The following is a 27,858-nucleotide window of genomic DNA, read 5'->3' as shown; positions in this document are numbered from 1 at the left end:
AGGCACTGACTTCCCTTCTGCCCTAGCCCCAACTGACCCCGTCTCTGCACCACCCTCGCCCCACCCTCATTCCACCGCTTCCCCAAAGACCCTGCCCCACCCTGCCTTTTCCTGTTTCTGTGCTTGTTTCATTTAAATTAAGATTGTTAAAAGCAGCATTTTTCTTCTGCATAGTAAAATTTCAGAGCTGTATTAAGTCAATGTTCAGTTGTAAGCTTTTGAAAGAACCACAACATTTTGTTCAGAGTTACGAACATTTCAGAGTTACGAACAACCTCCATTCCCAAGGTATTCGTAACTCTGAGGTTTGACTGTCGAATTTTGCCATTTTTGCCATTGCGATTTGCTGAGGGGCAAGATAAACCATGCAATCCAACACAGAAAACTTTTGCAGAAAGAAAATACTTAGTGAGCCTGATTCGCCTCTGATTCAGACCAGTCATACACTGCATAACTCCACTGTCTTCAATGCAATTACTTCCTATTAATACCAGCATCTTCCTTTCCTTATAGACTGATTCCTTAGAACTAGGCACACATTGTGGCAGACTAGATGCATATTTAATACAAAACATTAAGTTATTTTACTTTTTAGTGCAAGCCTTGAGTTTAACCCAGGTTCCAAATTAAGCTCCTGACAGATCAGGATAAGTCCTAATATACTCAGTCTTTCATTAATTTTTTTTCTATCTTAAATCACATCTAAATAAGAAAGAGAACAAATCTTAAAGATTCTTCATATGACCCGAAGAACCAGAATGTTATATTTAAGCAGTAAAGCCAACCCCGAGTTCATTGGTATTGTTATAAGCCTAAGAGAATGTTTTTCCAGTCTGTGGCATTTCCAGGTTTTTAGGCTGCTGCTGGACACTCTTTGTACTTGACTGGCACTGTGATGCTCTTGTTATTGTTATGCGCAGCCAGTTGGAATGGATATAGAGTAAAGCAGAACTCTTGCAAACACCTTAAGCACTGAGTGATCACTGTGTATGTACTTGGCATGGTCTACCCTTTACCTCCAATCCTAGCCCTGATCCTTAGGCTGCAAGGGCCTGAGCTGGGCCCGGATAAGTTAGAACAGACTCTAGAGTGTTGCAGCCTGCTCCCTCACCATACCTGGCTAATGGGGAGGAGGAGCAGGACCTTATCTCCACCTCATCCGCACCTGCAATGGAGTGATTTGCATCCCCAAGGATGCATGGAGGGAGAAATCCTTGTTATTTCCCCAAGTAGAGGAATTGCACAGCCTACGTGGGGGAAGGAAAGCTCCATGCTCCTCAGACAATCAGGCCCTTTGTGCCTCAAGCACTGTTGCCAAACCTCATGAGAGAGAGAGACATTTCTAGCCCTCATGCTAGAAAAGTTTGAAAACAAGAACCTGAAAGGCTCACAAACCAGAAACCAAATAGAAAAAGACCCACATTTCATTTTTTAAATAAAGTCTCCCACTTAGGGCAATTTTATGATTTTTTGGGGGGTCTGACTTGTGATTTTTCAATGTGTGGGGCTGGCAATATGCTGAGTGTTGCTTATGAGTGTTTTAATATGATATGGCTCTGTAGTGCCAAAATATGGAACCAAGAACCTAATAATTTTTAGAAATATGCTCAAGTCTTGATTAAAAAGTTACTAGTTAAGTACTTGTGAGCATGGCGAAGAGCAAGGGAGAGATTTTAAGGCCCCATGATCCACCAATAATCTCCAGGCCATTTTCATTGCAGACTGATGTGTCACCTTTTCCCATTTACAAGTCTCTAAAAAGCAGATGTACATCTACACCTCTGCTAGCAGCAAATGATTACAGCTACTGGATATCACCAATGCACAAAGGTACCTTAGGATAAATGCGGGGGAAGCAGGGGGAGACTCTTTCAATTCTCTTAATCATATTTTCTTTGTCCTTTCTTGTACAGTGTGAGGAAACTCCCAGGTTCAAAAATCCGCCAGTTCATTTCCCTTGCATATTTAAGCACCTTCTCGTATGTTGAGAAAAAAGCCACTTGGGGCCATTCAGTTAAACAGTTGACCCCTTTCAGCCTTACTTAGCACCTCACTTCTATTCATTATTGTGTATTTATTGATTTCAAGCATGTGTGTAGAACCCAACAAGTATGCTCAGTTACTTGAGCGTACATGATTTATGTATTAAAACAAACTTTCCCACGCATAGGGAGCTAATGTCCTGGCTCAGCAACAAGACAAAGAGCAAGGGTAAAAAAAGAGGGCACTGATCGGAGAAACTAGGTGAAAATAAGATGGCCAAACAGGTGAATCTTAGGCATATCTACACTGTGTATTAGTCTGCACTAGAGGGTGTTAATTCAAGTGCGCATTAGCATGTTGTGTACTAACTGGCCCGTGTGGGCCCTGTTGGTGTGTGCTAAAACTTTCCCCTGTGTGCGTTAATGTATTGCAGTTTGAAATGGGACTACATTAATACCCAGCAGGGAACTATTAGAGCACACCAGCAAGGTCCACATGGGCCAGTTAGTCTGCAACACACTAATGCACACGACAGTTTAAACCCCTCTAGTAGCGATTAAGAAGACAGGCCCTTACAGCATGTTTGATGCACTACAGTACAGTGCTTATGTGAATGGCCGGCACAAGTGAATTTAAGGAGTGAGGATCTGAGAGCAAGAGCCTCTGTCCAAGGCTCCCTTGAACCTCCTCCTTGGGCTGGTTAACTTGGATGGCAGTGCAGTCTGAATCACTGCAATGATGAAGCTCTACTTATCTCCCCTGATGCCTCTTCCATTGAGCTTCCTTCTGCTCAGACTGATGTCAATGGGAGTCTCGCCGTTAACTTCAAGGGGAGCAAGATAAGCCCTTATTGTGTTTGATCCTGCCATTCTAACACATGTAAATCTCTCATTGACATTAATGGGGGTTCTGCCTGAATTAAGACTGTGGAATCGGGCTTTTTGGAACACTTTTGCCCTACCTAGATTAAATATCTCCTTCCTTTGCTTCAGGTTACCACTTCTCTCCTTACTATCTTCTGAGACAGTGAATAATTCCCTTCCTTCATTTATATTTAACTTATGGTATTTATAGATTGTGATCAGGTCTCCTGAGAATTGTCTCTTTCATAAACTGTACAATTAGTTTTCTCAGCCTCTCCTTGGAAGTCTTTATTCTCTAATCCTTTCTTTGTATGAGCCATTTTGTCCCCTTTTTAATCTGTGGAATATAAATCCAGAAAAAAAGTAATATCATCAGATAAATTAAGGTGTCTGTGTAGCTTACATATTATAAACCTAATGGAACTTTCAAGGTGTGAAGCCCTGCTTTTCCATTTCTCCTGGTCGCTGGGCTGATCTTTTACTGTGTTGAAGAAACCAGGGCTGCAAACAGAATACCATATCCATGGTTATAGGCAGCTCCACTTTTCACTTTCTAACATATAAAAATGATATTTTTTCTCTCTTTACATTTTGTTCTGTATTTGTGATTTACATTCATTACCAAAGGCCATCTCCCAAATAGTGCATTGCAGGTAACATTTCAAAAGCTCCTAAGTAAATTAAGGAGCTCAAGTTCCATTTTCAAAAGTGACTCAGGAATTTTGGTGCCTAAGTCTCATTGAAAGCCATTGGGATTTAGGGCCTAAAGTGAAAGGCACAGTTGAAAATGTTATCCTTTCTGCCCTGTAACGAGCACTCATATTAAGGTCCCTTAGCTTCGTGGGCCCTCTAGTCTTCCAGCCCATCGCTAACTGCCAGGAAATACTTTGCCCATCAGGAATTGTTGCTTAATTAACCCTTGCACTACTGCAAAATAGTACAGCCCTTGTGCTGCAGCAGATACAGTGACCAGACAGCAAGTGTGAAAAATCAGGACAGGGGGTGGGGGGTAATAGGCACCTATATAAGTCCCAAATATCGGGACTGTCCCTATAAAATCGGGACATCTGGTCACCCTAGCAGCAGACCATAACAACATTCCTTTGAAATGCCAACAATCTTTGGGAATGTCATCCCATCTAGCACATGGGTGGCACCGTATCTCATGGACAGTGGGAATCATTAAAAGAAAGAGTAATACTTGCCGCATAAGGATGTCACTTCACTACAGTATCCGATACATGACCAATGCTCAGAAGGCAAAACACCAGAGATACGTCACTAAATTAAACTATTGTAGCTGGCCAATGCTGAATTTTTAATGGTGCACACGTACTGGGTACAAGAGTCAAACAGTGAAGCTAACTCTTAAAAATGTATTTATACAGTGCTCAAAAGTGTGCAAAACGCTTTACAAATTTAGTGAGAGAAGTTCCTTCTCTCAAAAGCTTATGGCCTATGGAGCCAGACTTGCGGGATGCAGAGGGAGCATACAAGGAGATTCCCCTATCTCCTTTTCAAAGACCTAAGCCATGATCTACTACAACCACTGTCCCTCTGTGAACATCCAGCAGTGCACATCACCCCAAAGGGGCCGAGGAGGAGATGGGGTTATGTACCAGTTCTGAGCAGACTTGCAAAACAGGCCCTGTGCAATGGCATGAGCAGGCAGCACCCCTGAAGAAGCGTAGCTGCAGCCATGTTCCTTCTGCACAGAGGGAGATCATTGAACTGCCTGCCTCCAGAAGCATCTGCAGGGGTAGTGAGACTCTTCAGCATGCCCAATGTAGGGCTGTGCCCAACTGGCAGGATGGAGCTCCACTACATTTAAAGAGTAGTGGAAGGGTTGCAGTATAAAAAGGAAGTGAAAGCAGTGTTGAGGTTGGCATGCATCTTATTAATTACATAATTTGTCATCCTTTTGTTCTGATTTTTCATTTGTAAGTCTCAGTGCTTATCTCATACTGCAAAAGCCATCAACTCTGCCATTTCTTTTTTGTTTTAAATGTGTAGCTACAGAGGCATTCAGAAAAAGCTGACAATCCTTACACTTTTCTATATTGAGCTCTTGGCACTGCACTGATGTTTGGTTGAGGCTGAAACCTTCAAGATTATTTCAATACAACATTATTTCAGAACCCTTAGCACTGGAGATATCCAGCTAGGTTTCTCTGGACTGCTCATATGTCCAGGGGCAGCTCTAGACATTTTGCCGCCCCAAGCACGGAGGGTCCGCTGGTCCCGCGGCTTCGGTGGACCTCCTGCGGGAGGTCCACCGAAGCCGTGGGACCAGCGGACCCTCCGCAGGCAAGCTGTCAAAGGGAGCCTGCCTGCCACCCTCGCAACGACCGGCAGAGCGCCCCCCGCGGCATGCTGCCCAAGGCACACGCTTGGAGCACTGGTGCCTGGAGCCGCCCCTGCATACGTCTGTAACATGCCAAGATTTCTACTTTATGTAGCTTTTGTGAGGTGGTGGAGAGTCCGAGTGAGTCAATCCATGGCATAATTTAGGAAACATTTTATTAGACAGGTGCATGAATGTGGATTAAGGTGCTCAACATTACACACCAAAGTTTGAACATTTTGGCCAGAAAGCTATAAGGGAAGTTCAAAAAGAACTTCTGTTTATAATTTCAATTTTCTCCATCTAACCAGTTATACTCTCACCGCAGAAATAAGCATGATCAGGTGACAGCCATGCAGTTTAGCAGTCAATGACAGTGTCTATCCCAATGCTCTTTATGGTATATTTCTGTTACCAGCAGTCAGCCAGTTCAGAAGGGGCGCTCTGCTGCTGCTTTATTAAGAATAAAGTCCATAGACTTTAGAATGTGAGTTTGTTCTTGCTCACTAAGATTGTCATCTGTTCCCCCAGGCTAAATTAAGTAGCAGTACCCCACAAGTGACTAATTTCTGCAGCCTAGAGTTGCCCACTCTTTGTCATTAGCAGCTCATAGAAAGTGTTCCTAATATACTTAAATTCCAAAATGTAATAAGTAAAAAAAAGAGAATAAAATAAAAGACAACTGTAGAAAAAGACATTATCTTAATTATAATACAGTGGGATCCTCTAATAGGGAAAACATTTTCTCACAGGACAATTTTGCTATAATGGAAGGTTCGCTTTAACTGGGACTGCAATTTGCATGCTGCATTGCACTTGAAACACTTCACAGCTTGTTTTCTACTTCACTACAGTTTCATCATAGCTGATTTCCACTGTACTTAGAGGAAAACAAACGTTTTTCCAGAATTTCAGACTCGTTTTACGAAGTTTTAAAACTAATGGCACTAGAAATGCCCCCTCCTTTTAACATAACAAGCCTATAAAAATTAAGATGCGAGCCGTAGTCATTTTGTGCAATGTTTTCTTTTGTCTTACTTTGTGTCGCTTCCTGCCTTCCACAGATACAGTACGCACAGTTCAATACTTGGAAATAACCACATTGTCCCTGCTCACATGTACACCTGCCAGCCAACAGTGGGAAATTGTAATTGAAATAAGAGATTACTTACCACTAACTGTAGTCTGAGTCTCACCTCTGTGTATTCCCACCTGGCATCAAGCTGGGCAGTTGCTTGAAAAGATGATGCAGGAGAAAAATCATGCAAGGGGAACATCATCCTACTTTGTATAAGGGAGTGTGTCCCCAACTCAGTTCTTTTTCCCAATCATAGAAGATCAGGGTTGGAAGGGACCTCAGAAGGTCATCTAGTCCAATCCCCTGCTCAAAGCAGGACCAATCCCCAGACAGATTTTTACCCCAGTTCCCTAAATGGCTCCCTCAAGGACTGAACTCACAATCCTGGGTTTAACAAACCAATGCTCAAACCACTGAGCTATAGAAAGTCCCAACACTATATAGAGCTCCAAGGCAGAAGGGAAGGTGGCGAGTAGCATAAATGAACAGAGTAAATGGTTAACAAGCAACAGTTATGGCAAGTAACTTCTCTTCTTCAAGGGCCTCTGTATATTCCAACTTGTAGGAGATTAGCAAACAGAGCTCCACCAGGGAGATGGTGGAGGAAGAGCTCTTAACTAATACTGGCATGTGGCACCATGCTGCCAAAATGGGAATCAAGCCTGGCACTAAATCCAAGGAGTAGAATTTACAGATTCTGGTGAAGTTGTGCACTTAACTCCAAGTTATTTATTTGCTTATTTATTTATATTTGCTAATAGTCATGGATGGGCCATATGTCACTGTAGTACTCTCATTAACAACATCTCCTACATAAACTTACCAAGCTGTCTTGAAACAAGTTAGGTTTTTTGCTCCCTCTGTTCCCTTTCTAAGGCTGTTCCAGAACCTCACTCCTCCAATGGTTAGAAACCTTCATCTAATGTCAAGCCTAAACATATTGATGGCCAGTTTATATCCATTTGTTCTTGTGTCAACATTGGCCCTTATATTAAATAACTCCTCTCTTTTCCTGGTATTTATCCCTCAGGTGTATTTATAGAGAGAACGGATGACCAAAATTACACACACTATTCCAGATGAGGTCTCACCACTTGCTTTGTATAATGGTAACACTTGCCTATCTCTACTGGAAATACATTGCCTGAGGAATCCTAGGATTGCATTAGTCTTTTTCACAGCTGCATCATATTGGCAACTCAGTCATCCTGTGACTGATCAATACAGGTCTTTTTCCTCCTCTGTTGCTTCCAACTGATATGTCCCCAGTTTATCGCAAAAAAAAAATCTTTCTGATAGTCCATAAATGCATGACCTTGCTCTTTATGCTATTACATTTCATCCAATTTCTATAAAAGCAGCAGAGTGTCCTGTGGCACCTTATAGACTACCAGACGTATTGGAGCATGAGCTTTCGTAGGTGAATAACCCACTTCGTCGGATGACATGCTACTCTGTTGTAACTCAGAGTCTTCACCATCTAGTGTCCCATTTCTGGTTATCTTTGAAGAAGAAAAAAAAAGGATCAGATTCATTTGGCATAATCTATCTTTTGTAAAACCACATTGTATTTTATGTCAATTACCATTTACCTCTATGTCCTTAACTATTCTATCTTTAAAAATTTCTTCTAAGACCTTGCATGCAATTGAAATCAAACTAAAAGATCTGTAGTTTCCCTAGACACTTCCCCCCTCCCCCCATTTCTTAAATATAGGCACTACATTTGCCAGTCATAGGATATGACCCCAAATTTACAGATTCATTAAAACTCCTTGCTGTTGGTCTTGCCATTTCATGTGCCAGTTCCTTTAATATTCTTGGATGGAGATTGTCTGGGCTCCCTGATTTAGTCCCATTAAGTTGTTTGAGTTTGACTTCTACCTCGGATATGGTAATTTCTACTTCCATATCCTCATTTCCATTAGCCACCCTATCACCATCCCCAAGCTCCTCATTACTCTTATTAAAAACTGAGGCAAAGTATTCATTTAGGTGGTAGGCCATGCCTAAATTATCTTTAATCTCCATTCCACCCTCAGTGCTTAGCAGTCCCACTTCTTGCCTTGTTTTCTTTTTATCTGTGAGGCTAAAGAAGCTTTTACTGTTGGTTTTAAATTTCCTTTGCAAGGTCCAACTCTACTTGGCTTTTGGCAGTGCTCACTTTTTCCTTACTTTCTGAGTTCCAAGAGGTAGCTTTCCTTGCTGATCCATCCCTTCTTCCATTACTTGTAGGCTTTCTGCTTTCTCTTAATAACTTGTTGGAAATGCTTCCTCAGAGAGGATATGGTACTCAATAAGAGGATTGCATTGATGCCAAAATGGGATTGGTGCCAGTGGAGGCTATGGCACCTAGGGAAGGCATGATGCCTGAATGGGTGTTGGTGCCAGAGCTGATTTTTCAGTTTTCAAAGTGCCTTCTCAAAATCCTATAGTTAAGGCCACATGAACAGATGAAGTCTGTGTGAGCACAGAGTCTAGTGAACAAAGTGGTCCAATGTCCTGAGGCTGATTTGGGAGATGCTCCAAGACTATCTCCAAGGGAATCAAAGGCACTCCAAGACAGCACTGTATCTGCAGCAGAAAATGTATGTACGTACAGGTACTAAGTCAAGTAACAGAAGAGCATGTGTTGGAGTGGCTAGTAGGCTTGATAGTGGATCCCCACTCAGGCACAGATAGATCGAAGATGCTATTGGGGTTCAAATTTGTGAAAAGTCCAAGTTAGGTCTGTGCCGAGATGTCTGGCTCCAGAGCAGTGTGGAGAAAAGATGTTAGCAGTGCCTTTCAAGAGGCCTTGAAACCACTCCTGAGCTTGGGAGTAAGAAAGGGGAGATGTATGATGCTTCCTCTCCCTCCTCTCTTTATGTCCCATTTCTGGGTACATGTGCTTCCTCATCTCCTTTTTACCCAAATGGGGGAGTGGAGTTGAGGTGCCAAGAAATGTTAGCACTGGAGGACAGGTCCAGTACAGCCAGTGCAGCAAGCAACAATGCTGAGTGAAGATTTGAGGCTGAGGCAGGTAATGTTGGTCTAGCTTTTGGAGCCGTATTGGGCTTGTCCAACACTAGGTGGGGGAGGAATTGGCTCCCAGTATAGGTCTTAATCCCATGATACAAAGAGTCTCAAAGGCTGGGGTAAAAAGATGCATTTTGGGTCCTGGGTAAGAGGTCCTTGGCACATTGACAGTACTAGGCTGTTGGCACTGAAAAGCAAGGTGAGTCTCGAGCCTCAGGTGTCTCCCCCTTCAAGTGTGGGTAGGGAAGGCATAGTGAACCACACAAATGATTACTGACTGGGCCTCATTCAGACTTAGAAGGTACTGAACATGGACAGTGGTTTCCAGTATGATCACTGGGCAAGAGACATGCCGCTTGAAGCCCTAATGGAGCTCAGGGCTCAGCCTAGTGCCAGTAAGGAGCCCAAGGGCTACCAAGACAACCAAAAGGCTTTTTACCCTAAGATCTCCTATGCTGCTCTATACTAACTGCTTACAAAAAAAGAGTAAGCTAAGCTAATTGAAGGTCTAGTCCCAAGGACGGAAAGGTGAGTTCTTTTTGCTCTTGGTGGCAGCAGCAGCAGCGGCAAAGAGACTGAGGTGACTAGAGTGTGCATTCCCTTATACAGAGAGAGGATGTCAACCTCACACAGGGCTGAAACTTCTCCTGCACATCACCATCGGGCCAGGCAGTTCCACAGTTTGATTCCAAAGGCACCAAATTCCTGAACTGGAAACAGAGAGGTGCTTGCAGAAGAATGGTCTTGATTCACTCCTCTGGGGGAACTCAGGCTATGGACCTTACTGGCAAAGAGTCTGCTCAAATAAGTGGATTAGAGCACTGCAAACTACTGGCAAGCTTCTGCTCTATTGGGTGACTAGAGCCAGCTGGTGTAGCCCACAAAGAGGGACTTCCCAGGTAGGTTGGAGAGGTGAGGCCAGGACACCAGGAAGTTTAACTGATCCCTCCCCACAGTAGTGCCTGTTGGTGATGCACCTATACAGACCCAGCTGGAATTTACAGTTGCCCATGCTCTGGCAAAAGACCCAGGGTGCACAGCTCTACTATCACCAACTTGCCCTCTGCCAGGGATGAATCCAACCTTGGGCACTACTGCCCTGCAGGTGCAGGATTGTATATGCAAAATTACACACCCCGAGCCTACACGGGTGAGTTAGATCCAAGGAGTTTTTCCCTATAGCAGTTTTAACATTCTAGTTCTCTCATATTTTCACTTAAGTTTTTCTGCCTTTCAATGTCTTTCTACAGAGCTGATAAACTGCAAGCTCCCAAAACGAGTCATACGAGGGACGTTTCTACTTTTGTTAGCCCAGTGGGAACAGATGATAATACGGTGAGCGTCAGCCTCTGTGAAATGAAGCCAGAGCCCATAATTGATACAGATGTACTGTAATAAGAGATCTTTTTTTTAAAGAAAAATATTTATTTACCTATTCAATATTTGCTTAAAATGTATTGGTCTTCTTTTTTTTAAACCATAAAGGTGCAGTACAGTACAACAAACACTGAAAGTCTCTAAACAAATGCTGTGTACAAGCATCCTAAGACTCTCTAAAGGCTACCATACCAGAGAACAAGGGGTGGGAAACATGACAACCAAAGTAGGAAATGCACCTGTCATGGCCCAAAGCCATACAACAAGACTCATTTAACTGTTACCAGTGGCTGAATTACTTTGTGATGAAATAAGGAAATACAATGCACTGCTACAGACTAGGGACCGAATGGCTGGGCAGCAGTTCTGCAGAAAGGGACCTAGGGGTTACGGTGGACGAAAAGCTGAATATGAGTCAACAGTGTGCCCTTGTTGCCAAGAAGGCTAATGGCATTTTGGGTTGTATAAGTAGGGGCATTTCCAGCAGATCGAGGGATGTGATCATTCCCCTCTATTCAGCACTAGTGAGGCCTCATTTGGAGTACTGTGTCCAGTTTTGGGCCCCACACTACAAGAAGGATGTGGATAAATTGGAGAGAGTCCAGCGGAGGGCCACAAAAATGATTAGGGGGCTGGAGCACATGACTTATGAGGAGAGGCTGAGGGAACTGGGATTGTTTAGTCTGCAGAAGAGAAGAATGAGGGGGGATTTGATAGCTACTTTCAACTACCTGAAAGGGGATGGATCTAGACTGTTCTCAGTGGTAGAAGATGACAGAACAAGGAGTAATGGTCTCAAGTTGCAGAGGGGGAGGTTTAGGTTGGACATTAGGAAAACCTTTTTCACTAGTAGGGTGGTGAAGCACTGGAATGGGTTACCTAGGGAGGTGGTGGAATCTGCTTCCTTAGAGGTTTTTAAGTTCAGGCTTGACAAAGCCCTGGCTGGGATGATTTAGTTGGGGATTGGTCCTGCTTTGAGCAGGGGGTTGGACTAGATGACCTCCTGAGGTCCCTTCCAACCCTGAGATTCTATGATTCTATGAATAATAAAGAAAAGAGATGCAAGGGCAAAATAATAACTGCAAGTCGGCAGTTGTGCACACAGTTTTGTATGTGCAACTGCTATTTTTTTGGGTATGTAAATTCTGGTCTTTTTGGTAATTTTAGTGCACAATATTTTACTCCCTTTTTTGTTCATTCCTAATGGTGGCTTGTGGAATGTTAATTAAAATAGGAGGTTTCAACCTTGCAGTTCATCCTTCTGGTCATTTGCCACTTCTCACTCCATCTATTTCATTTGGGGGGGGAAATGTAGGAGGAATAATATTTCTCAACATCTATGACAACAAGAGGAAAGATGGTCATGTGGTAAAGGCAAAGGACTGGAAATTGGGAGATACATTCTATTCCTAGTTCTGCCATGGGTTCTACTGTGTGATCTTAGGCTAGTCACTTAGCCTTGCTGGGCACTTGAAGTAGAATCCCATTTGCAACATCTCACGTGCAAGTTGGGAATAATGCAAAGTAAAACTGATCTTTCATTGCAAGCCCTCATGGCTGGAGAGCAGCCATTTCCCCTATGCCAATCTCAAAATTCCCTTCAGAGTTTAAACCTTCTCCGTCAAAATATACTAAATACCCATCAAATTTTAACTATTCTGTCTATTGGATCTACAAAAGTGCTTTTCTAAGAAGCTTACTCTATATATTGTCCAAAAGTGCTAAAGGTCAATAATGTAAGCACATGGAGTCAATGACTATGCTATTTGCCTCAAGGTTTTCCTCTCCTCCCTAAATAAAAATTTATAAATTAACATCCCAAAAGATAAGGAGACAGGACTTTTTGCACCCTCCTGGAAGAATCAGGTTTGGAAGTTCTCATTTTTAAGAAATATTTTGAATTTTAAATGTAGTAGTATACAATATCAATTATAAGGCCAGAGGAGATCATGATGATCTAATTTGACCTCCTGCATAGCATAGGCATAGACATTTAGCCAATAGTTCCTGCATCAAGCCTGTATCTTGGGTACACTTGAGAGTGGCTGGTAGAAAGATATCCACTCTTGACTTAAAGTAACGGAAAAAAATACTACATCATTTGTGGAATACCCTAGCTTTAAAAATTGTGCTTTAATTCAACCCTGAATTTATCTAGCTTCACTTCCAGCCTTTGGGTCTTGTTATGCTTTTGTCTTCTAGATTAGAGAGCCCGGTATCAGAAATCTTCTCCCCATTCAGGTATTCACAGACTATTAAATCACCTTTAAACCTTCTCTTTGATAAGCTACATACATTGATCTTCTTAAGTCCTTCACTATAAGGTATGTGTTCCCAGACCTCAAATCATTCTTGTTTGCTATTTTCTGAATCTTTCCCAATCTTTCAACATCCTTTCTGAAGTGCTCACACAAGAATTGGATATAATATTTCAATAGCGGTCTCACCAATGCTGCATAAAGAGACATCACCTCCCTTTTCCTACTCAATATTGTCCTGCTTATACCTCCAACAATCACAATGAGCACTCTTAACCACAGCAATCAAAGTAGAGTCACTTGTTGAAGCCTGATGAGGGCAATGGCGCTACACTGGTTCATTAAGGGGCTATCTTGGCCTCCAGAACCTTTATCCACACTGATGTATAAATGAAGGCAAAGGTTGAGCAGACAAGTTTGAAAGTTACAAAAAAAATCTTTCCACCAGCAAATTGAGCACATCTAATATTGAAATTTGAGACAAACATGGAACCATAAGTTGCCATTTTGCAGTCAATTTTTGGACAATTTATAAGAGCTGTCAATGCTGGAATAAACCAAAAAATGCCACTCAACTATTTGCTGTGGGAAACAACAACTTTGAGACTTACCACCAGCATTCTAGAAAACTGCTTTGTTATTAAAAAGGGAAAAGAATGTAATAAAAGGTTCTCAGCCATGGAAAGAGCAATAACAGTATTGATTCCAGCTGAAAAGATGGCCAAAGCATTTTGCTAATACTACTGAACCATCAGCTTCTTTTTCAACTTTACTGCTGTGTTTGGTAATGGCCTCTCCCCATCCATTCATATTATTCTATCTTTGCCCACTGTTGTCATTTTTTAAAGGGTCATCATGTGTGCAAGACAAAGCAAATAGTTACGAGGGATGTGCTTTTTCGGGACCATAATCACAGAATGAAAAAATAAAATTACGTTTGTACCATTTGAGTATGAAAAACTGTCCTTTTTTGACAAGCATTTTTGCAATGTGGCCATTAGCTGCTGATGGAGTTGCTATGGTTAAAACAGGTCCTCTGTGGAAGAAATCTTCATTTGTTATTAGGTTTTGACAGCAGCAGTCAGAATGCTTGATGAGAGGGAAGAGGAGAAGGGGGAGCGCTTCAGTCATTTTATCCACATGAATGCTGAGTTATAACATCAGAAATATTTCCAGGAAGAGTCCTGGCTTACAAGTGAATAGAGGGCCAAGACAAATCTTGTTTGATAGAAAATTAAGTTCTGTAAATAACAAGCTAGAAATTATGGCTCACTATAGAAATAAAAACAAACGCCAGATGAGCTGATCCCGATTTGTAAAGGATTTCAGGAAATTCACTAGAGTTTTTGTACTTGATACAAATCAACATGACTTAAAGACGAATATGAGGTAAAAGGACTACCTTGGTGTGGCATTGGACTCAGGGCTAGAGAAAGGTTTCCGCAGTAATTGTACCCGAAAGCATTAAAAGAGGAACATTCAGGCTCTCTCAGGAGTGGTCTGGAGCATCTCTTACCTTTGTTCAAAAAGCATGCATCCCCTTCTCTAGTGAGTGCTGCCAACCAGAGAGAATGCACAGGGTGGTTGGGGAACACCAGGTCTTGACCACACCTCCTAGCCGTAAGCCTACACCCCTTAGAGCCACAACCAGAGAAGTAGCTGATCCTGCCCTAGGTACTGTATCGAGTGCTAGCTTTGGAATTCTATTCTGTCGCTGCACAGAGCTAGAGGGAGGGATGGGACTAGTGCAGCTCAGGGAAATAAGTTGCCACATACCTTTTTCTTTCAGTTCTCATCTCTATTTAATCTCCCTTCTGCATCATTATCACCACCACAATGTACATATTTATCCTCATCACTTTAAGGCCTTTCTCCTATATCCCATTCTTCTTTACATGAACACATATAGTTCAACTCTTCATCTTTCATTGCCAGGGTTCTCCTTATTTGAGACAGATAAAACTATGGTATCCACATTCCTGGGCCAGAGTTTAAAGATCTACAACCTTCCAGCACTTTTAGGCTGCTGAAGTGACTTGGTCCTTTGGCTAAGGAAAAAAAAGCGCATAATCTGCTATTCCAGACTCTTGCTGTGCACAGCCCTTCCTCTGAGTATCTATCATATCCCACAACAATCTTTAGCCCTTCTTGTGGGCTCAGCTTTCAGCAACCCTGGGTGCTCTTCCGCCCCTTGATAACAAGGGTGGCTGCACCACCGCACAAGAGAAAAAACATGTTTATCTTTCTCCTACAGGTTTTTGGCTCTGGACCCTGTTTAGGGTTAAACATTGGGCTATCTTCCCCTATAGTGCAAATAGCTCTGTCTTTCCTTCCCAGGGCCTCTTCCTGTTCATTCAGCTTACAACTTTTCACTGGTCCTTTCCTGGCTGTCCTCCTGTTCTTTCATAGAACCTGCCCAACCAGGTACACTTTCCCTCAAGTCTCTCTCCTGAACGACCACCGGCTGCTCCTTCATGTCTCAGCTGACCAGGTTCTTAGTCACATGTCTCTATAACATGACCCTTGTCTTCTCATTCCTTCCATCTGGGGAGGTGCTGTACACTTGGCAGATGAGGCTGAGACCCAGCTCCATTAAAGGGCTCAATCACTCTGGGAGAAGCAGGATGTGAAAAAGCAAATGAAATCTCAATTCTGTGACTACAAAGCTGCTCAGTTATTGACAAAACAAAACGTCTTCCCCACAGGAGATGCAGGGAAATAAGGGAGTCTGACCAAAATGTTTTGGAGCATGAAAAATTGCAAGTAATAAACTATATGATGTCGGTTTTACTAGCAAATCTCATGATATAAAAATACATCTTGGGAATCATCCTCCAGATCAGGCTGGCAGATTGTGTGTTCAGAGAACAATGCCTTCACTATCTATAAATTTTGCTATGGTCTGTAAACACAGAGCAATGGTGAGGGAGCTATGAAATTACTAAAGGTACCGTTCACTGATGTTGCTGTAAAACAAATCAAATAAAAATGATATTGAAAACATTTGTTTAAGGGAAATTTTGTATTTAACAACTAGGATAGCTTTCCATAAGCAACAACTTCTCCTCCAGCCTATCAAATTTTGAGCTCCAGGAAGTTCTATATCTTCAACTGAAAGAGTTTGAGTTTGTCCACTACTAATAGGAGGATCTTCTCTGCCTTCTCCTCCCCCACTGGATTTTCACAGCTTTTAATTACACACAAAGTAAGAGGACAGGAGGGATTCAGTCAGTGTGTAAACCTGACTTTTTGGCTACAGTGTCAGTTGGTCAAACAGAAGCCATGATACTGAAAGTTACTCCCCCTGAGGGTCATCACATGTGCCAACGTGGAGTCCTACTGAAGCCAATGGATTCAGGGGTTCACCACACAAAGTAATTTACACTATCAGAGCCATGTTTTCTTGTAGGGGAGCTGCCTTTGAGATTCCGGTTGTCCTTGGAGTAGATAATTTAAAGAAGACTTCAGAGTCTGCTTGACAGTCCCAAGTCTATGGAATACTCTGCTTTTAGTCATGCATAGATACTAGAGCAATGGGCACTCTCCACATAGAAAACACAAAGACAAAATAGGGTTGGACACCTTTCTAATTTTGCAATTTTTTCCCCACAAGCCACTATTGTTTTATCTGGATTTGATCCCACACACGTTTAAATTTTCCTAACCTGTGGATATTTAAATATTTTATTATTTTCTCCAAAATCTCCACCCATAAATGAGTGCATCTTGGCGTAATGTCTCAGTGACTTAAGCTATTTAGAATAAAAGTCTCTATCTTAGTTTGTCCATCACTGCTGATCACTCTCTAAGCAGCAGTGGAGACAATGGGAATGTAAGGGAGATATGAATATAAGGGATTTTATAATTCAGTTTTGTTGTTTGAATTTAGCGCTGTCTGGACAACTCTTGGAGTGTGAAATTCTTGATTATCCTCTATCCTCAGCCTAAAGAGAGGATTCCCTGGGGAGTTGCTGCAGGGGTGGGGAATTGTGCACATTGTGTATTTGTCTTCCTGTCTGCCATTCCCTTGCATGGATATACAGATTTAAAGAGCAGGAGAAGGGAGCCAAGTGGACAGAGAACCCTCTGCTCCCAGATTCCCAAATACTGATCCAGGCTTGATTAAGAATTTCAGGATTTGGCCCTACACACATTCAACAATCACTTCACTACTGAAATGCAGCCACCTTGGGGCATCAGGCAAGTCATGCAGACAACCAGCACAGAGCACATACGACAGGAGAAAGAGAAATTTTGGCCATGGTCACTAGATATACCCCTGCTCTTCAGAGGAGTTCTATGGGGTCTTTAACATCCATGCAGGACAGATAAAATCTTAGTTTAAAGTTTAATTTGAAGATCCTCACTTACAAAAACTGTATAGTACTCAGATTATCTGTCTTAACAGGATGAAGGACTGTCAGCCCTGACAGGATTCAAACCTGTGATTTGAAGAAGTGTAAATATTATCAATGACACTTCTTGTTGTTGCCAGCTAAAGTTACATTGATATTAGTTAGCACAACATCAATACTTTGACGGCACAAACAGTAAGTATAGCCAGGGGCGGCTCTAGGTATTTTGCCGCCCCAAGCACGGCAGGCAGGCTGCCTTCAGCGGCTTGCCTGCGGGAGGTCCCCGGTCCCGTGGATTTGGTGGCAGCCTGCGGGAGGTCCGCCGAAGCCGCGGGACCAGTGGACCCTTTGCAGGCATGCCGCCGAAGGGAACCTGCCTGCTGCCCTCGCGGCGACTGGCAGAGCGCCCCCTGCGGCTTGCCGCCCCAGGCGCACACTTGGCGTGCTGGTGCCTGGAGCTGCCCCTGAGTATAGCACTTATTAGAGCAAATATGAGTTTGATTGGTTTCTAGCAACATATGTAATCGCACCAATATATGATAGTTCATCACTTTAAGAACTACAGCTGGCCCACAGGTGTACACATGCAATTCCGGAGTTCTCAGGGGGTTGTTTTTACAGATCTGAAGGCAAAATTTATTCCTAAAAGCATAAATATTTCTGCTAGGAATGGAACAGTATCAGTAAAATCATCCAAACCCTCCACAGTACTAACATATATATGACACCAACTCTACCTTGTCCACAGAGAGGTTGAATCTTTAAATAATTCAATACTTTTCATCTTGACTAAAAAAAGATCCTTCAGATTGACATGAGTTCAATCGGTGTTGTCTTTCCTATTACAACACAATCTGTCTATGCTAGAAAATGCACAACCTAGTCAAACACAAATGTTTATTTAACCCAGTCAAGCTCTGTGTGTTTTGCATTAAAGGCAGCAGTCAGGTCTAATTAACCCTTCTGTTTATCTGGCCATATTGCTAGGATTGTGCCTAGCTGAAAGTACTAACCCTGTTGAAGTGGAATCTAAGAAGAGATTTTACTGGAGAAAAACTGCACTCTATTCACTTTATTTTTTGTTGTTGCCTCAGTTGGTAATATTAACATAACACTTTTCCCCTTCCTCCCTAACTGTATCATGAAAATGCTTCTGGAACGGTGCTCGTGGTGAAGGGGAGTGTTATCCCCTTTATCAAAGGAATACTTGTGAAATGAAAATATAGACCATAGCAAGAGTTATACTCTTACAAGCATAGAAACTGTGGCTTACTTGACTGTAAATGTATTATGTGGTTTGCACAGTCTCCACAATCCCTCGATGGAACTATAGCCCCCCTAACTCACAGCACATTTTTTTGTGCTTTATTTTATGGGTTACCTGGACCTCTCTCTCAGAATCTCGCTGTGTATCACCTACAGCTATCTGCCTACTCTGACGGGGTGGGGGAAGGTGGGAGCTGTAGGCGACGGCCTTATCCTTTACATACCTAGTCTATTTTCCCAGATGACTCTAGCAAGGAGTTGAAAGTGTGAAATCCTATAAGCTTCTTTCACCCAGAAATGATGCAGACAAGAGTGCCGAAGTGTTAACAGTTACCCTACTCCCGGACTAAAGGGACCTTCCTGCTCACAGAGTTCCCTGATGCTATCAGCCTTTCCTTGTACCAGGAAGTATGGCTGGAGACAATAGTGAAGTAGGAAATCATCTCCTCATACAACTCTATCACAGGGTGGCTGGCCCCTGCATATGAAGTAGGTCCAAAAACCTCTGTGTTAGAACAGGTGCTTCCAGAATGACTAATTAAGAGGGCAGGGCAGCATCTGGGGGCCCTAAAGGATCAGGGAGGATCTGAGGGGGAGGGACTCAGTGAGAGAGGCCTGGTGAACCAGTGCTGCCTGGGAGCCCAGACTGGAAGAGCAAGGAAAGGGGCAGGTGAGAGCTGCCTAGGACAGACCGTTCTTTTCATACCTGGACTGAAGGGAAACCAAGGTGTGGGCTTTGATTGAGGCTCAGAGAACTAGAGCTGCAATGGAGATAGGGAGGTAAGGTTTTCTGGTTGAGGGATAGTGGAGTTATGCTTGCATAGGGGCATGAGATAGAGAGTGCTCACCAGTGTCTTGCTATACCTTTAGAAAAGGCATAGCTTGCACTCTTCCCATTGCTGGCCTCCTGCTGCCTGTCAACTTCCAGACCTCACTCCAACTCTTCTAGACACTTCCTCTTAGGAGTTCTCTTGACAGTGCTAGTGCTTGGGAACTGCTGTCTAAAATATTACAAAAGCCTCCTGTACAGGACCATAGGAAGTGTGGAGTAAAGGGTCCCTTTGCACCATCTCTCCTGTAACTCATCCTCACTGTATCAGCTATAAGTTACTGCTGTGATTATTCATCAGTTTTACATGGTAGGTGCTTTCCCAACATAAAAGGAGGCATCTGTGCCTGCTCTGAAGAGCCTACATTTTAAAAGGAGTCCCAACATAGTCCAGATGGAAATGGGGTGCTGATTTTTAAAGTTGATGCTAACAATACTGTTAGCACACACCTCTCACAAGCACCTCTTCTGGTACGGTACATCTTCAGTCTTTAAACAGTCCCTCCTCCTTTAAACAGGGCTTCCTCCCTGAAGGCAATGGTTTCACCCTCTTGGTCTACTCTGGCTCCTGTTCAGCCACTAAGTAGTTCAGTTCCCCTTCTGGGGGTTTATCACTGTCCCATGGAAGGCCAATTCCCCAATGGCCTATGGGGGGGGGGGACTCAGGCCTGCCCACTACTCCAGGTCCCAGGCCAAGGACCCTAAGAATAGCAACCATGTGCTGCCATATCCCTGGGCCACTTCCCCACAGCCCCATCCCTGACCTCAGGGCTTGTCCAAGTTCAGGCCCAGCAGCCAGCCAGGAGCTCTCTCTCATTGCCTCAGTCCAATGTCAGCACTGAGCTGTCCATGGTGCAGAGTTCCCTTTGGCCAGCCAGGAGCACTACTTGCATTCCTGTAGCTCCAGCAAGGAACTAACTGTACCTGGCTCTACAGCTTCTTTTTATATGGCCCCCCTGGGCCCTGATGGGCTGCTCCCTGCTTCTCTACTGCTCTTTTCCTGGTATAGGTGTGGCAGGGGCCTCTGGGCCTAGTCTACCCCATCACAAATACACAGAGATCAATACGAAGAAGACAGGAATTAATAGTGGAGCTACAGTTTTTTGTTACCATCTTTAATTGGCGGAGAGTAGAACTGGGTGAAATTTTTCAGGTGAAGTCTCCCCCTCCTTCCCCACAGAAAATGCAGATTTGGGTTACCAGAACATTTCAGGAATTTATCCTGGATTTCAGCAAAATGATTTGGTAAGAGAAAAATCTGGAAACATGGAAACAGTTCAATTCAGTATCTCAAACTAAAAGTTTTGACTTTTTTGAGCTAGATTCACAAGAGGAATTAGGCAACATTCACAAAATGCAGAAGGTGGTGGTGGCATAACTCCACCCCTTCTTATGTTACATAGCTCAGAGGTTTAGGAACTCACCTGGCATTTGGGAGACCACAGTTCAAATTCCTGCTCTGGAACAGGATCTTGAATGCCGGTCCCCCCCGGTAAGTGCCCTAACTGCAAAGCTATAAAGTATTCTGGCATAGATCTCTTAGTCTCTCCAGTTGTAGCTGTTCTACTTCATAGTCAGAATTAAATATTCATTGAGGCAAGGACTGGAAGCTATGTGCCCACCACCCCAAGATGAGTGCCCTGACCACTGGGCTATTGAGTAATTTTCACTCTCTCTGGCCTCACTAATATGGGGGTAAAACCCAGTTACACTAATGGTAGCCTAAACTCCTGAATATTTGTGAGTCTCTCTCCACTAAGGGATAATACACTCTGAGGTCAGACATGGAATGAACGAATGAGAAATTAGTCATTTAATTAGCCCTTTCCACATTAATGATAGTGTGGCAAAATACAAGGCTGAATAGAATAAAGAAGCCGCCTATTGTATAAATATGCCATTTAAGAGAGGGGAGAGGAATCATTTTGCAAAGCATGGCTGAGCAGAAAACTCCACTGAACACTCAGTTACCTACAGCTGGCAACACACAGGATCTTTAATTATTGAAGCTGATAAAGCACTTGTTTAAAAAAAATCCGTGTCACTTGAGAAGTGTTCATTGTGTGTTCTTTAAACTACTTGCCAACCAAATTCCTGTGCTACTCAACCAGGAACAATTTCTTACGAATCTTCATATAAAAAAGAAGTCTCTGCACTGATTCCTCCGTCAAGTCAGATTTGAAACCATCTGTCCAATGTTAATTAAAGATATATATACCTCATACATGTAAATTACACACACTTGACATTTGTAGTGTTGAAACTCACGTGATAAGCTGCAGAGCCATGTACTCAATAGCATTTTTAACGGACATTTGATCCCCTTCTACATATTCTTCCCCCAATCCATCTCTCCACTAGAACCGTTTCTAACATTCCAAACCTCGGAGTGTCTTCAAACAGTGGCTATTTAAAAATTAAACCAGCCCGCCAGAGAAGTGATGTGGAATTCCCCACCCAAAGTTACACTGGTCTGAGGAGCAGGAGGAGCAGTATCATAAATACTCACCTGTACACGTAAGTGTATGGTTTGAAGGCACAGTGGGTACATGTGCACAGGGCAGGACCACCAATGGTTTGATCTGACTCACAATGAAGTCAATGGGACCCTTATAATTGATTTCAATGGGAACTGGATTGGGCCCTATATCAGCACTGAATAGGGCCTTAAATTTCATTCATACCTGAAAATGGGTATTAATGCTCAAAATTATCTGAGCATACAAAAATAGCTTACATATTCAAATGCAGGAGTTAGGGTTTCTAGGGGTGAGCACATAGACTTTGTGAACACAACCTAGGCACTTGTATTTTAAAATGTGTCCCTTTATTAATAACGGTAGTTTATTTCACACTCTCTGAGAATGAAATTAATTGTTCAGTCCTTCCTAGAACTAATGAATGCACATTTCCAGACAACACAGTCAAACACTTCACACATTCTTCATTCTTATTCTTCAGGCAGCTAGTGTAATCTTCAGTAATTAAAGATTCTATATGCTGCCTAACTAAGCACTTCATGAAGTTTTCTGCTTAGCTATGCTTTGCCCAGTGATTCCCTTCCCCCAACTCCTTGTAATAGTTACAACTGGAAGCCTTTTTTGTTCTAGTCAGCCTTGTAATCAACAGACTAGCCTTTTGATGGGAAAATGAACAGCTTCTCCACTATACAATTAGGGCCAGATTTTCAGATAATGGTCTTAATTTTGGCATTTGAAGTGCTAGTTAGGTCATTTAATGTAGATGTTTAAGTATCTTATTGCTCCCACAAAACAGATAAACTTTTAAGTACCTTTAAATGTATTTGCAATTAACAGAGATAGCTCAGTGGTTTGAGCATTGGTCTGCTAAATCCAGAGTTGTGAATTCAATTCTTGAGGGGGCCATTTAGGGATCTGGGGCAAAAATCTGTATGGGGATTGATCCTGCTTTGAGCAGGGGGACAGACTAGATGACCTCCTGAGGTCCCTTTCAACCCTGATATTCTATGAATTTCTGTTTTCAGCTCAGCTATATCTGAGATGCACACCACTCCACCAAAAATGAAATTCAGGCATAACTCATATTCAGACATCTAAGGGTCTGATTTCTGGGCACAATCAGCTACTTGGTCATCACAGTGATCTTACCTGTGCCTGTAGATCAATGGAGGTCCAACATTACACTTGACTTTTTTTGCTTGAAAATTGGAGGTGTAAAAAAGGAGGCCAGTTTTTAAAAATCTTTCCCTTAAGAGCAGCTGGGAACACATGAAATGAATGGGGAGGATGTGTCACTGAGGAGTCTGGAATGAGATATTTGTGTTTAATAGAATTCTTACCATTTTTATTTTTGTTTCCTTGAGCCAATGCCTACTGAGTCCATGGAAAGATGCCCATTGACTTCAGTGGGCTTTGGAGCAGGCCCTCACCTCATGGATTATTGATTTATCTATGGGCACATATACACTTCAATAGGCTTGTGTGCGGAGATGCTACAGGTGCACGTATGGGCCTGATTTTGGAAAAAGAGGCAACATCTTTCGAAAACAGCACTGATAATATCATAAAAAGACTATTTGGAAAAATATTACTAGCTGCAGTTACTGCCATCCTTTCATCATGCTAGCTAAGAAAGCTAGAGCAAAGATTTTCCTATTTTCTTAGCTACAATTGCTTACTGCTAGAAGCAAAAAAAGTGAACACGTTTCACATTAGACTGGTCAATGCACCGTCTGGACATGTTTACAAGCTTCTTCCTCCACATGCACATTAATGGACTTTTCAAACCTGCTGCTAGCAGCTCTTCTCCCACTAGATGGGGAACAGCTCCTTTTTCCTGCTTTAGCTGGCTTTTTACTCACATAGACATGTGCTGTTGCACATACAGCAGAATAAAGGGCTTTTTCAGTAGGTTCAAAACACTACTAGTGTATATTTGTTAAATCCCAATTATTACTTTTACAACAATACATGTGAAAATACTGCTGTTTTCTCCAGATCTAAATGCATTTGTCTAGGGAAATAGGCTCACAGGATTTTTTTTTTAGATGATGCAAAATTTTCATGTCCCTCAGTCCTGCCCAAACCAGGACTCATTCTGCATCCATAAATTATGAACATCTTGCTTAAAGCTCCAGCGAGCTTAGCACTTAAAATAGCCACCTAACTGAAAATAACATTTAATTTCAGCAAAGTGAAGCAATCTATTTTGTACTGAATGGTAATCATATCTTTTGATTAAAATGAAAAACTACACGAGATGCATGCAGACACAGCTGCTTCCAAATCTAGTTTCATGGAGGCCGGATCTGAACCTCAAGACATACAAAAAAAAATGGCAAGTTTTCAGCAACTTTCTGGAGGTGGGTTACTGATTCCAACCAAATACCATGGCCTGAGAGATCATTCCAGAACTGGCACTAGTGCTTTTTTAAAAGAATTCATGCCACCAGATTCATGTAGATTCTCCCATTTCTTCTTCAGTCTCAATTTCCTCTGTTTCCTGCTCTCACTATCTTCCCGCTGGTTGATTGAGGCTGGCAGTGCATGTGACGTGGTTATTCAATAGACCAAGTATGAAAAATACTTAATATCCATTGAACGACTTTTTCTTACTACTGTTAGCATGCATGAAATGAATGAGGCTTCCTGCAGAAGGGATAAGTCTATAACGAAATGTCAAAAAACTATAACTCTCTGTGAAGATAGCTTATTAAGAATTTGCTATGGTTCATTTTACAATGACACCTTCATATTCAGAAGTGTCAGAGTACAGAGGAGCAGCCTGGGATCAATTCATTCTGACATTAAAAAAGGAGGAAAAAAGGGGAGAAAAGAATTGGTATGTAGCAAAACCATCTGGAGCCATTCAAAGATAAAGACGACTCATTATCGAACCCCCAAATCCCCATCAGACAGGCACTACAGCACGGTCAGCATGAATATATCTCACCCACAAGAATACGTGGCAGTCCTAATGCCTCATTTGCTTAAGTAACAAGATATATGTCCTCCTCTCAGATCATTTGCTAAAACTCTAAGAGAAAATGGCACAAGAGAAGGAGGGTGTGTGAAACACAAAGACACACATAAGCCTCACATGTCATGCTGGGAGAGACCAATGAAAAATAGCTCAAATTACTATAGCAAACTCAGATCTTAAGAACACTGAAAGCAAAGGGGAGTTATGCTTAAAATAAACAGTTTGTCACGGCTCCTATTTTGCAGACAAAGACAATGTACATTAGGATCTCATCATTCAGTCAGACTTGAGTGGAGAAAAGGGGCAAGAGGTTAAAAAGGATGAGGAATGGAAAAGCTGCTGAAATCCCCCAAATGAACTGGAAAACAAAACATAAAACAAAAAACCCAATCAGTTTTCAAAAGTCAACATGAAACTCCAAATGTTGAAATATTTTGTTTAGGCTGTTCTGAATCGAAGTTTTCCAGAATGTTTCATATCATAAAAGTGTCAATGTTTCATCACAATTCAGGATGAAAACAAAATGTCAATACTGAAATTTCTGAAAAGTCAAAAATTCCTTTTCCTGACCGACTGTACACTCAGACAGGCTTAGGCTGCTCACTATTAAGGCATCAGGAAGTTGTAGGTCAGCCATATATACCACAAGACCGAACTGCAGCAGCCCTGTACGGCATAAAGTGCTAGGCACATTTGACTTCACCCAGTAAAACTACTGCTAAAGGCCCAGATTCAGCAAAGGAATTAAGCACCTGCTTAACTTTAAACATATGCACAAGTGCTTGCTGAATCAGGGCCGCAGCTGTTGGACTGCATGATTTTCTGACTTTAATACATGAGTGTGAAATCTGGGTCCCAACAAGTAACCACATTCTGACATGAGACAAAATGTTAAAAGAAACCCTGTACCTACCTACAGTGGAATGCATTAGCAGATGTAGGACAATTCCCCCAGTTAATAAGTTATAACTATATAAAAAGACAGACTGTTTGCAGCACATCATTCAAAATACGTACACCCTCAGAAAACACTAAGGAACAGAAAAGAAATCTCAGGCACAAACTCCTGTTCTATATTGCCACAGATCTTAAGTCTTAAAAGTATTGATACCCATAACAATGATACAATCTTATTCATTTTTTTAAAAAGTGTAATGCACAAGATTCTAACCCAAATCCTAAAGAGGACAGTATGTTACCTACTACAAAGACCTCACAAAAAACTAGAACAAACTAGATCTCTATGGATTCATTCAGAGAAGCATTACAATAGACTATACAGTACAGTCAAATATGGAAAGTCCAGGCAGACTCTTGTCATATATAGAACCAGTGATCACAAACAGGATATCAAAACCAAGGAATACAAAACCTAGGGAAAACCCAAGGATTATTGCTTTGTAAACCTTATGGAGTAATTGGAGTAATATGTAATCTTAGGAGAAATTGAAAGTGCAAGCCACTTTCTACTTCACCACAGAATATACATAGTATGGGAGAGACTTTCTAAAGCTCCTGAAAACAGACAAAGATTTCCCACTAAAAATGAGGAAGAAAAGCCCATATTACTCTGGATGAAATGAAAGCGATTGCAGAAACTGCCTTACAATACTTGACATCCTGCCACTGCACCATAAGTGGACTAATGGACACATGGGCAAAACTCCTTTACTACTGTTAAATCCTAGACACAGATACTCAATGTACTGTATTAACGTTGGCCACTCTTGCATACCTTGTCATGCCAATAAGCATTACTGAAACTGTACTGAAAGACAGAGCCAGGTCCTGGATACGAATGACCTGATCAGAGGGCAAATCAGGGACGTATGTGTGCACAAGTGGCCTAAAAGCACCACATTTGCATTCCTCTGATCCTGGTGTTGCTGTCTCCATGCACCAAGTCAGAGCAGCCTTAAATATGATCTAATCTACCAGCTACACACTGTGTCATGGGCAGAAATTGCAGCCGAGGATTGGCATGAGCAGGGGCATGCTGGCCAAACCCCCTTTCCCTTCTAAAGCAGCAGCAGGGAGGGAAAGGGGAGGGTGTAAGAATCCTTGCACTGTGTCATAAATAAACAGATCAGGGTTAAGGTCTCTTTTACCTGGAAAGGGTTAACACGCTCAGTAACCTAAGAAACACCTGACCAGAGGACCAATCAAGGGACAGGATAATTTCAAATCTCTGTGGAGGGAAGCCTTTGTCTGTGTTCCTTGTTTGCTCTGTTCTCTCTTTGGATCTAAAAGAGGCCAGACATGTCTCCAAGTTCTCCTGGAGTAGTTCCTACTATCCAAGAGTGAGTATTAATTAGAAAGGCGGATTAGTCTTATAATTTGATTTCTACATTTGCAACTGTGTGTTTGCTGAAGGAAATTCTTTATTTCTGTTGCTGTTACTGATTATTCTGAGGAGGAGGGAGGGGGAAGTCTCTCCAGTTTTTATAAGTTAGACCCTGTATTTTTGCATCCTGGTATGACAGAGATAGTGTACTTTCTTTTTTTGTTCTTTTAATAAATTCTTTTCTTTTCTTTGGACTTGGTTAATTCCTTCTCTTGTGGAGATTCAAGGGAAGGGGAGGGGGGAAGAGTGAGTTCCTCCTGAGGGTGATTCACAGAGTTGAATCGGTGTGTATCTCTCCAGAGTGGCTAGGAGAGAGGGAGGGGGGAAGTGGGCTGCTTCCCTGTGTGTAGAGATTCAAGGAGTTTGAATCAAGGTATTTTTCCCAAGGACTAGGGAAGGGGAGGGGGAGGTAAGTCCCTCTTTGTGTTGAGTCAAGGATTTGAATCGGTGTGTATCTCTCCGAAGTAGGCTAGGAGAGAGGGAGGGGGGAAGTGGGCTGCTTCCCTTTGTGTTGAGATTCAGGGAGATTGAATCTGGGTTTCCCAGGGAAAGTTTGGGGGAACAGGCAGTGTGTTACTCACTTAAAACGTAACTGGTGGCAGCGAGAACCAAATCTAAACTAGTATTTTAGTTTAGAGAAGTCCATGCAGGTCCCCATCTTGTGAACCCAAAAGCTCCAA

At 42.4% G+C, this 27,858-nt stretch overlaps 1 protein-coding gene across 7 annotated transcripts in view; it reads right to left on the bottom strand.

The window, feature by feature from the left end:
* Positions 1-27,858, bottom strand: part of GRID2 (glutamate ionotropic receptor delta type subunit 2) — a 1,103,852-nt gene that overhangs the window by 24,738 nt on the left and 1,051,256 nt on the right. The window lies entirely within an intron of this gene.

The sequence above is a fragment of the Mauremys mutica genome, chromosome 5 (assembly GCF_020497125.1).
Source record: "Mauremys mutica isolate MM-2020 ecotype Southern chromosome 5, ASM2049712v1, whole genome shotgun sequence".
NCBI classification, from domain to species: Eukaryota; Metazoa; Chordata; order Testudines; family Geoemydidae; genus Mauremys; species Mauremys mutica.
The sequence above is the reverse complement of the archived record's forward strand: the minus strand, read 5'-3'. Positions and strand labels throughout refer to the sequence as shown.